This window comes from Trichomycterus rosablanca, chromosome 3 (assembly GCF_030014385.1).
Source record: "Trichomycterus rosablanca isolate fTriRos1 chromosome 3, fTriRos1.hap1, whole genome shotgun sequence".
Classification (NCBI taxonomy): Eukaryota; Metazoa; Chordata; class Actinopteri; order Siluriformes; family Trichomycteridae; genus Trichomycterus; species Trichomycterus rosablanca.
This window is the reverse complement of record NC_085990.1, coordinates 4,545,663-4,558,026: the sequence shown is the minus strand read 5'-3', so window position 1 is coordinate 4,558,026 and position 12,364 is coordinate 4,545,663. Positions and strand designations below refer to the sequence as shown.

Below are 12,364 nucleotides of genomic sequence, written 5' to 3'. Positions count from 1 at the left end.
GCTCAGTGTGGTCAATAATGGCCATTGAAGCAAAAATGGGTTTAAAGGAAAAAGAGGCAGGCGGAAAGAGGACAGAGAGGGACTAAATAAGAGGCACAGCTACAGGCTTTCCAAGAAAATGGAATAAATCCAGGCTAGTTTGTATTGCTGAAAGATAGATGTGCATTAGCACCTTCACAATTGATAATTGCAATTATCTATATATGTATATATACACCGATCAGGCATAACATTATGACCACCCTCCTAATATTGTTTTGCTGCCCCATACGCAACAAACTGTGATGCACTGTGTATTCTGACACCTTTCTATCAAAACCAGCATTAACCTCATCAGCAATTTGAGCTACAGTAGCTCGTCTGAGCTAGCCTTCGCTCCACACGTGCATCAATGAGCCTTGGCCGCCCATGACCCTGTCGCCGGGTTTACCACTGCTCCTTCCTTGGACCACTTTTGATAGATACTGACCACTGCAGACCGGGAACACCCCACAAGAGCTGCAGTTTTGGAGATGCTCTGACCCGGTCGTCTAGCCGTCACAATTTGGCCCTCGTCAAAATCGCTCAAATCCTCACGCTCGCCCATTTTTCCTGCTTCTAACATCAACTTTGAGGATAAAATGTTCACTTGCTGCCTAATATACCCCCCCACTAACAGGTGCCGTGATGAAGAGATAATCAGTGTTATTCACTTCACCTGTCAGTGGTCAGAATGTTATGCCTGGTTGGTGTATATATTTGTAAATATCTATACTTTTTAAAGGTACCTTCATCTGGCATTTATAATGCATATGTAACCCAATGATCAGACCGGCACTGATATTTCGTCTTTTGTCACCTTGTCTTGATTGCTGATCGCTTGTCGTTCTGTGTTCACACCAGAAGTGTCACCAAGCCAAAATAAAGTAAATAAATAAAGAGAGAGCACTATTTCACAGGGGCACGTACCACTGTGCTCAGTGCTTAAATCTTATTGGTAATCATCACATCGCATCACTTCTAGTATGCATAAAGCTAAACTTTGGTCAACTTTAACTTATCACCGACTCCACTCACTTCGGTAAGCATGGCTTACGTTCGCTCTGTGCTCTGTCACCGGAAATGAATGACAGCCCGTCACTTTGTCGCGTTGCTGCATTTCTGAACATAGGGTAAGGCTTTTTTGAGGGGGGCGGTGCACAGTGTCCATAAAGACATAAGCTGCCGAAAACGCATACTTCCATACTGAACAGTACGCGAAAGCAGTACGCGAGAGCGGGTAGTGTGTCCGAATACCTGGTTTTCATTAAACAGTATACGAGAAGTACCCAGATGACCTACTGCATGGGCGGACATTTTTGCCGTGCATCACGTGACGTTGGTAAGATGGCAGACAAGGTACATCCAAGGATGCGAGGGCACTGTTTAAGTATGCAATTTCGGACACAGCAATAGTTTAATGACTTTGGTGAGGAGAAACTCCAATGGCCTCCATCCATCCAGCCATCAAATGTCAACTGTAGGTTCCCTTTAAATAAACTGTCATCCAATTAAGGAATATTAGCTAATAAATTAGCAATTACAGCAAGTGCTTTTTAGTGATGCAGCCTGACTTCTTTACTCTGCTTTATTAGTTTGATGTAATCTCTTATTTGTGGGGTTTGCTTTGCTTTTACACTGTCGAGCCATATAATTATGAGCACCAGCTAATATCCAGAGTAACCGGCATGTACAGCACGGACAGCAGCTAGACGGGCTGGGAGTGACTCAGTAAGGTCCTGGTAGGTCGTCTCAGGTATCTGGAGCCATGCTGACCTCAGTGCATCCCACAGCTGCTGGAGGGGGCCTGGGGGAGGATCCATAGAGCGAACACGACCATTGAAGTGGTCCCACAGATGCTCAAATGGGTTTAAGTCTGGGGAATTAAAGGGCAGGGTAGTACTTCGAAGTCTTGGTCATGCTCTTCCAACCAATGCCGGACATTTCTAACCATGGTGGAAGATCCCATCAGCCCCAGGGAAGACAATCAGCATGTATGGGTGTACGTGATCTGCAAGGACGGATTTACACCCATATTGGTTGAGAGTGCCTTCCACATTGATGCATGGGCCCAGAGAATGCCACTAACATTCCCAAGACTATAACGCTGCCACAGCCTCAAAAGTAGGGAGTGGTTATAATAATGTGACTTAACAGTGTATGTGTGATATACAGTAATGCACCAATTGACTATAATGCATTTCAATCAGAACAGAACTTCAAAACAAACTGGTTTCTGCCTTCCACAGAGTATCACTGGTAAAATCAAGCATGTCAGGTTTAAACATCACAACTACAAATCAAATTATCCTAGATAAATAATCAATGGCTCGATGTTTAGCACCTACATGTTTCCTGTGTTTCCTTCACCCATCACACTGAACATTTAAACTCAGAACAGACTGACTGATTCTGATTGGTGGACGTTTTGAAACTCATCTCCACTCCGCCGCCTCTCAGAAGTCAAACATGATTAGAAGTTTTGCGATGAAACTCGATTATTGTGCAGTTATGAGCGCGAGCCAGAAACCAACACCTGCATGTGTGCTGATCCCGCTGGCTCCGGGTAATCCGAGAATCGTGGCTACAATTGATTCTGTCTGCCAGGAGAAATTGCAGAAAAGCTAAGCTGCCATGTCCGTGATTATAGGCCAGTCATTCTGAATTATAATGAGAGAGAGAGAGAGAGAGAGGGAGAGAGAGTTCTGTACTCACTGGTAATGCCTGGTGGCAGCAGAACCCAGTTGAGAGAGTTCTCTCAGCTCAGAACTCGGAGGAGAACTGAGGACCGAAGCAGAAGTTCTGAGTTCTGGGTTGGGATGATGAGAGGAGGGGATGAGACGTGATCACCCCGAAAACACGAACAGACTTCAGCGGTCTTCAGTCAAGATTCTGTACAATCTGTAAAACAAAGAGAATGAGAGATTAGATCATTCACATTCACATTCACAGCATTTATCAGACACTTTTATCCAAAGCGACTTACAATTTGAGTAATTACAGGTTAAGAGCAAAGGTCAGGGGCCCGACAGAGACAACTTGGCTTAGGAGTCCAATATCTAAACCGCTGAGCTACTGCCATAATAAAAATAATTGCTTTTCAAAGTGACCGCTGCATCATCCGCTGTGTTTTATGCTAGTTTTATTGGTCTTGTATTATGTACACTGATCAGCCATAACATTATAACCACCTCCTTGTTTCTACACTCACTGTTCATTTTATCAGCTTTGTAGTTCTACAATTACTGACTGTAGTCCATCTGTTTCTCTGCCTGCTTTGTTAGCCCCCTTTCACCCTGTTCTTCAATGGTCAGGACCCCCACAGGACCACCACAGAGCAGGTATTATTTGGGTGGTGGATCATTCTCAGCACTGCAGTGACACTGACATGGTGGTGGTGTGTTAGTGTGTGTTGTGCTGGTATGAGTGGATCAGACACAGCAGCGCTGCTGGAGTTTTTAAATATCGTGACACTCCTACCTAGTTGGTCCACCTTGTAGATGTAAAGTCAAAGACGATCGCTCATCTATTGCTGCTGTTTGAGTCGGTCATCTTCTAGACCTTCATCAGTGGTCACAGGACGCTGCCCATGGGGCGCTGTTGGCTGGATATTGTTGGTTGGTGGACTATACTCAGTCCAGCAGGGACAGTGAGGTGTTTAAAAACTCCATTAGCACTGCTGTGTCTGACCCACTCATAACAGCACAACACACACTAACACACCACCACCATGTCAGTGTCACTGCAGTGCTGAGAATGACCCATCACCAAATAATACCTGCTCTGTGGTGGTCCTGTGGGGGTCCCGACCATTGAAGAACTACATGAAAGCAGGTTAAAAAGGTATGCAGAGACACAGATGGACTACAGTCAGTAATTGTACAACAACAAAGTGCTTCTATATGGTAAGTGGAGCTGATAAAATGGGCAGTGAGTGTAGAAACAAGGAGGTGGTTTTAATGTTATGGCTGATCGGTGCATTTCCACGGCCGTCCTGACCCTGTACACTTTAGGAATCGCTGGATTAGAATGTAAACGGGTTGTTGAAAGTTGTTAAGCTAATAACAGCACATCCAGGGTTTAAACAGCCGACAGAGATATCAACTGGTTAGTGACCCATAACAGAGGAGCAGATCCAAACATCTTCCCCCTTTTACTCCGTCCAAAACATTAGCAAACACACGGCACACGTGCACACAGGGCTGAGTGCTAATCACAACCAGATGTTTCAGCTGGAGAGATGAAATCCCACCTCCCAGAAACCCCAGAAACAGTGCAGCAGACTTTCTGAACTCATTACCCCTATTTAATTTTCCTTATTCCCCTCAGCCTTCTCGTCTCTCTCCTTCCTTCTGTTTCTTCCTCTAGACGTCCGCTAGCTACCGACATGCTGGTTTTAATCCATAATTAGCAGCGCTAGGCAAACAAACAGCCATTATTAAAGCACGATTTTAACACAAAGCGCTTCTTATACGCACTCGACGACCAAGCAGACCACATTTTAGGGTTCTCAGCAGGACTGAAGGACAGGAGTGAGTCAAACCGGCCGAACCCTGAACTCATAAACAGGTCTCTGAAGTTTCTCCACACAGTCGCTTCCCTTCAGCAGCCTCTCTGTTTAATGAGACGAGGGGACACAAACTGGATTTCCTGGAAATGTGCTCGTGCAAGGCTAGCACATTCTGACCGCTGCTAGCTGCGCTAACCGCTAGTGACTAGTGATTTTAGATTCTTTGTATTTAATAGTCCCTCTAGTGATCCTCTTCAGCTTTTTCTGACATTTTGCTCCGGCATTAAAATCCCGGTTTATACCATGCTGTCACCACGTACGTACGAGTATAAACACACCAACAGGGTTCTGAATCCTGTTCCAGTGCTGTCGATGCTGCTGGCTGGTAAAACTGGGTCATTTGCAGCACAACATCTTATAATCTAAATAAAACCAGAAACTGATAAGGTCTGAAGGCTCTAAAAGGCGTCATTTGTCATGTCAGATCAAAACCTCGACACAAACAGTGCATTTTATGGATTGTTTAAATTACTTGGAAGAATAAGAAAACAAAAACCTATAGATAGATAGACAGATAGACACAGTTAGATAGATAGATAGATAGATAGACAGACAGACAGACAGACAGACAGACAGACAGGAAGGTAGATAGATAGATAGATAGATAGATAGATAGATAGATAGATAGATAGATAGATAGATAGATAGATAGATAGATAGATAGATAGATAGATAGATAGAGACAGACAGACAGACAGACAGACAGACAGACAGACAAACAAACCGATAGAAAAAAGACAGTAACAACAATCATATGATCACTTTTAATGTATAGTAATACCAGAGTATTACTATACATTAATATTTAATAGTATAGAACATCATGATGTAAGCAGAAATGCTTTTATACCGATTACAAATAAGAAAACTAAAACCATTAATCATCTATCTAAACGTTTTTGGAATCTTTCAGAAATCCCTTCTGAACCTCTTCTCTTCAGCAGCTCCTCTGTTCTATAGACTAAAGGACATGAGCTGAAATTAGTGGAAACATGCTCGTGCAAAGCTAGCACATTTTGACCACTGCTAGCTGCGCTAACCGCTAATGACTAACAGTATGCTATTCAGGAGTCTACAGCCATTAAACCCACACGCTCGGTTTAACATCTCTCACTGGCAGGTCTGTATTTAGTAACTGGAACGTATAGCGTCTTCGTTTCTATAAAACGAAGCAGAATCATGAATCTCTCGCTGTTTTGTCTCCAGATAATCACCCTGCTGCTCAGAGAGGAGAAACGGCGACCTGTCGTGCCTGAAATGCCTGAGCCGAGGCCCGAGGCGGAGTAAGGATAACGTAATTTCTGCTTATTTGGGTAAAACGCCTCAAGTGCATACGCTTTCACGGACATCAGGCGGCAAGATTTAAACTCGCCACAAATAAGCACTGGCTGTACAGGACGAGCTAAATGGATCGTTAATATTAATGCAGATGTGTGTTGGAGACGTATAGAAGCTTCGCCTGACAGAGCCGCTCTACATAATTACCTGCATAAGCAGCCGCACAAGGAACTCCATAAGCAATGTTAAATTATCACGCATCATATATATTTCAATTCATCCAAGTTCCCTTTAAAAGTAAAAATATATAAAAGTATATATATGTTTAAGTGCTTTTTATATGGAGCAATTCTATGAAACACTGCTCCACTGAATCTGTAACGACAAGGTAATAAACAAGGTAATAAACATGGTAATAAAAAATGGATGGATGGATGGATGGATGGATAGATAAACAAATTGATGGGTGGGTAGGTGGATGGACGAACGGACAGACGGACAGACAGACAGACAGACAGACAGACAGACAGACAGACACAGACAGACAGAAAAACTAATTGATGGGTGGGTATGTGGATGGATTAATTAGATCGTACACTGATCAGATCAGCCATAACATTAAAACCACCTTCTTGTTATACACTCACTGTCCATTTTATCAGCTCCACTTACCATGTAGAAGCACTTTGTAGTTCTACAATTACTGACTGTAGTCCATCTGTTTCTCTGCATGCTTTGTTAGCCCCCTTTCATGCTGTTCTTCAATGGTCAGGACCCCCACAGGACCACCACAGAGCAGGTATTATTTAGATGGTGGATCATTCTCAGCACTGCAGTGACACTGACATGGTGGTGGTGTGTTAGTGTGTGTTGTGCTGGTATGAGTGGATCAGTGAAGAACAGGGTGAAAGGGGGCTAATAAAGCATGCAGAGAAATAAATGCACTACAGTCAGTAATTGTAGAACTCCAAAGTACTTCTATATGCTTAGTGGAGCTGATAAAATGGACAGTGAGTGTAGAAACAAGGAGGTGGTTTTATTGTTATTGCTGATCAGTGTATTTAGGTTATTAGAGGCGAGGTTAGGTGGATACAGGGTGCAGCCTGTGTCTGGTTTCTATGAAAACCTTTATAGCAACATAGCTAATCAAATTAATAATAAGCTGCACTGAGACTAATATAGCAAATAATGAAACGTGTTATTTGAACGTATTTCATTAAAATACCAATGTCAGTGTCTATGAAGTTTCCCTTATTATGGATTAGCAACCTGTCCAGGGTGTTTCCCACCTTTCGCCTTGTGGATCTTACCCACCATGACAGACAATGAATGAATGAATGAATGAATGTCTATAACTGGGTCTAAAACTAAAAATTTCTACTCCAGCCTTCAGGATCTCTCTGACTTGAACCCATAACTTTAGCTGCACTGTTGTGCCCGATTATTTTGCTAACCTGCAAATCACATCACACTCCATCACATTCAAACAAAGTTGTTTGTCCGTTTCTAAACTCCAGAGTCCTGTTTATATGATACACTGTAGAAAACACTCTGTTGTTTCTGAGTCGTGCTCGTCCTGTGCTTTGTCTAGTCGAACAAATCCAGTTTTATGGTCTGGATTTAGGAGGAAGTCCACCGCCCAGCTGGCTAGCATCTCGTACTTGTTTTCCACTGAATTCATGCCAGGGCTGAGCTGAGCCTGGTGCTTGTTCAGAAAAACCAAACACGCTTTATTTATTCATGTATTTATTTTAGAAAAGTGTCTCTTGTTTCATTCAAAATACGAATCAAGTCTAAAAGATGATTAAAAGATTATTATTAATTCTTTTTTTTTTTTGATAATTCAGTACAGGACTGGGTTGTTAGTCAGATTATTGATTTACAGTTGCACAGTAATCCATCCATCCATTCTCATACATCTGCATACTACAATCCATCCATCCATCTATCCATCCATCCTCATACATAAGCATACTACAATCAATCCATCAATCAATTCATCCATCCATCCATCCATCCATCCATCCATCCATCCTCATACATAAGCATACTACAATCAATTCATCCATCCATCCATCCTCATACATCTGCATACTACAACCCATCCATCCATTTATCCATCCATCCTCATACATAAGCATACTACAATCAATTCATCCATCCATCCATCCTCATACATCTGCATACTACAACCCATCCATCCATTTATCCATCCATCCTCATACATAAGCATACCACAATCCATCCATCCCTCCATCCTCATACATAAGCATACTACAATCAATTCATCCATCCATCCATCCTCATACATCTGCATACTACAACCCATCCATCCATTTATCCATCCATCCTCATACATAAGCATACCACAATCCATCCATCCCTCCATCCTCATACATAAGCATACCACAATCCATCCATCCATCCATTCTCATACATAAGCATACCACAATCCATCCATCCATCCCTCAGTCCATTTATCCATCCATCCATCCATCCATCCACATATGACTTCAGATGCCATTTCCACAATATGAACAATAAGGGAAACACTTTGTGTAGTCCATGTTTTGAACCTATACTCTTATAGTATATATGACTAAATAAAGAAGCGTACCGCTTCTTTTTTTCCCCCGGTCTCCCGTTTTAGACCGAATGTTCCGCTCTCTCTGTTTGCTGATCAATGGCTCTGGCTGGCCCCTGCTGCATCTCAGCCAGCTCTCCAAATGGAATTATTAATAATGCAGAGGTCCTGCTGTCATACCGGCCATTAGTGCAGCCAGCGTCTGGGGCAGCGTCCTACTAATCAGATTAATTGCTGCCTTTTAGAGGGAAATAAAATGGACTGAATAGCCGTGTCACCGACTGAAGAGCACTCTGTTTTATAGCATCGGTCCGAGATCAACCGATTTAAAAGACCTTTGATAGAATAGGAGAGCACCTGCACGGCTTTTTTTTTTATTCTCATAAGAAATTACTTCATGTTTTCATCACAGTGACTCAGACCGAAGCGAATGGCAATAAGCGGAGCGTACGATGTTACTCACGCTTTACATTTAGATTTATTAATATACGTTTAAGCTGAAGATGAAGTCAGTGGTTCTGTAACGACAGACGTCACTGGTGTTTACCGGTCACCCTGGACACAGCTGATGTTGTTGGGTTGAGAACTGGCAGAACGGAGGATGTGGGCGTTTGTGTATTCATGTGAATCCAAACTGGTACCAGACACGGTCACAACCCATCCTGTACAGAAACGGTGATGGGTAACAGAAGGAAAGAGGGTCACACGCTATGCTTGATGTTGACTGGTACTCACTCATTCCCAGTAATGGCCCATTATAACCTTAAATCAAGTGACTTTTTCTTTTCTTGTGATGCACATACAGTATATAATCATTTTTTCATGTTTACACTCAGGACAGGTAGTTACTGGTTACGTAAGATTCTTCAGTTTACAAGTTCAATGTCAAACACTGCTCCACCTGGGAATCAAACCCACGACCTTCTTGCCACGAGCCACCATGCACATATATAAAGCACCAGGTTTACAGAGGTAACAAACACTACAGTAATGCGCACCTACATTTCTAGTCTAGTTTTTAAATCCCTCAAGCTGTAGCTCATCACCAGGGTGTATTACTGTGACCAGTGGGTCTGAGTGATGTTGGCCAAGAAACAGCCACAATCAAATCATAATGATAATAAAATAGAACGCCTTTATTTGTCATATATACACCGATCAGCCATAACATTAAAACCACCTCCTTGTTTCTACACTCACTGTTTATTTTATCAGCTCCACTTACCATATAAAAGCACTTTGTAGTTCTACAATTACTGACTGTAGTCAATCTGTTTCTCTGCATGCTTTGTTAGCCCCCTTTCATGCTGTTCTTCAATGGTCAGGACCACCACAGGACCACCACAGAGCAGGTATTATTTAGGTGGTGGATCATTCTCAGTACTGCAGTGACACTGACATGGTGGTGGTGTGTTAGTGTGTGTTGTGATGGTATGAGTGGATCAGACACAGCAGCGCTGCTGGAGTTTTTAAACACCTCACTGTCACTGCTGGACTGAGAATAGTCCACCAACCAAAAAAATCCAGCCCCCATAACGCCCCACGGGCAGCGTCCTGTGACCACTGATGAAGGTCTAGAAGATGACCGACTCAAACAGCAGCAATAGATGAGCGATCGTCTCTGACTTTACATCTACAAGGTGGACCAACTAGGTAGGAGTGTCTAATAGAGTGGACAGTGAGTGGACACAGTATATAAAAACTCCAGCAGCGCTGCTGTGTCTGATCCACTCATACCAGCACAACACACACTAACACACCACCACCGTGTCAGTGTCACTGCAGTGCTGAGAATGACCCACCACCTGAATAATACCTGCTCTGTGGTGGTCCTGACCATTGAAGAACAGGGTGAAAGCAGGTTAAAAAGATATGCAGAGAAACAGATGGACTACAGTCAGTAATTGTAGAACTACAAAGTGCTTCTATATGGTAAGTGGAGCTGATAACATGGACAGTGAGTGTAGAAACAAGGAGGTGGTTTTAATGTTATAGCGGATCAGTGTACATATCCCATATTTTGCATCATTTGGAAGCTGGGGTCAGAGCGCAGGGTCAGTCATGGTGCAGCGCCCCTAGAGACAAGAGGGCCCCAACAATGACTGCATGGCAGATCTCAGATTTGAACTCTCAACCTTTGAATTGATAGACCAAAGCTCTACCCACTAAGCTACCACTGTCCCATAATAAAAATAATAATAACGATAATAGTAATAAAAGCACCCCCTGGTTGAAAACATGTAGGCAAATGCTGATACTACAATCAAGATGGCAAAGTGATTTTTAAAAAACTACAAATAAAAATGGCCGCTCTCATTAGCTTATTAGCCATCGCTGATTGTAAGTGAATCAGAACAAACAGCCTCCAGTACGAACACACGGAGAGAAACGATTCAGTGTCATTAGTCTCAGTTCTTCCCTCTCAGGCTCAGTTACCAGCACACAAGCGTTCTAACCTCGTCTATTATAAAAAGATCAGAATTTTTCAGACATCATTCACGGTGATGCAGAGCTCCCAGCATACCCCAGCGTACTGGAGATAAGCAGCTCCTCTTCATCTGAAGTGTGGTCTTCTCATCGCAGATGCTTCCGCCGAAGGCCGTACGTCATTTAGCAGTTTGAAGAGCGCTCGAACTGACGGTAGCTGCTCTTCCGAATGAATAGTGCTCAAAATATTTGTAAAGAGTCGAAATGAATGAAAACGACTGCGGACCGGAATAGAAATAATTGCTGGTTTTCAACTAGAGACGAGAAAAAGCTGAGTAAGAATTTCAAGCAAGTGTGAGAAGGCAAAAAAAGGAGACATTTTTTGGACACCTGACCATGAGCTTGCTGGACTTCCCATTTCAAAACACATGCTATTAAAATAGAGTGACCTCTGTGTGATCCTATAACAACAGCCGCTTATCTGACAACATTAAAACCACCTCCTTGTTTCTACACTCACTGTCCATGTTATCAGCTCCACTTACCATATAGAAGCACTTTGTAGTTCTACAATTACTGACTGTAGTCCATCTGTTTCTCTGCATGCTTTGTTAGCCCCCTTTCACCCTGTTCTTCAATGGTCAGGACCCCCTGTGTTGTGCTGGTATGAGTGGTTAAGACACAGCAGCACTGCTGGAGTTTTTAAACACCTCACTGTCACTGCTGGACTGAGAATAGTCCACCAACCAAAAATATCCAGTCAACAGCGTCCTGTGACCACTGATGAAGGTCTAGAAGATGACCAACTCAAACAGCAGCAATAGATGAGCGATCGTCTCTGACTTTACATCTACAAGGTGGACCAACTAGGTAGGAGTGTCTAATAGAGTGGACAGTGAGTGGACACGGTATTTAAAAACTCCAGCAGCGCTGCTGTGTCTGATCCACTCATAACAGCACAACACACACTAACACACCACCACCATGTCAGTGTCACTGCAGTGCTGAGAATGATCCACCACCTGAATAATACCTGCTCTGTGGTGGTCTTGTGGGGGTCCTGACCATTGAAGAACAGGGTGAAAGGGGGCTAACAAAGCAGGCAGAGAAACAGATGGACTACAGTCAGTAATTGTAGAACTACAAAGTGCTTCTATATGGTAAGTGGAGCTGATAAAATGGACAGTGAGTGTAGAAACAAGGAGGTGGTTTTAATGTTATGGGTGATCAGTGTATGCCTGCGGGAATTCGTGGCCCATTTGTATGGCTGGACACCAATGTTGGTCAAGAAAGCCTCAGTCAATGTTTCTTTAAACTGAGCTTTTCTTCATGTCTTTATAGACCTCGAATTGTGCACATGCTAGAACTGGGAAGGCCCTTCCCTAAACTGTTGCTGCAAACTTGCGTCCGTTTTTCTGTGTCCGTATCCTGTCCGAGAGCTCAGGCTGCACTAGCCGGACCGGTCACTTCTCCTCTGATAGTGTGGG

General features: G+C 43.1%; 1 protein-coding gene across 1 annotated transcript in view; it reads right to left on the bottom strand.

Moving 5' to 3' along the window:
• sema6e (sema domain, transmembrane domain (TM), and cytoplasmic domain, (semaphorin) 6E) overlaps positions 1 to 2,888 on the bottom strand; it is a 92,253-nt gene extending 89,365 nt beyond the window's left edge. Inside the window, exon 1 of the mRNA XM_062992482.1 lies at positions 2,734 to 2,888. The gene's annotated coding sequence lies outside the window, so the exon portion shown is untranslated. The remainder of the gene's footprint in view (positions 1 to 2,733) is intronic.
• Positions 2,889 to 12,364: the final 9,476 nt, after the last annotated feature.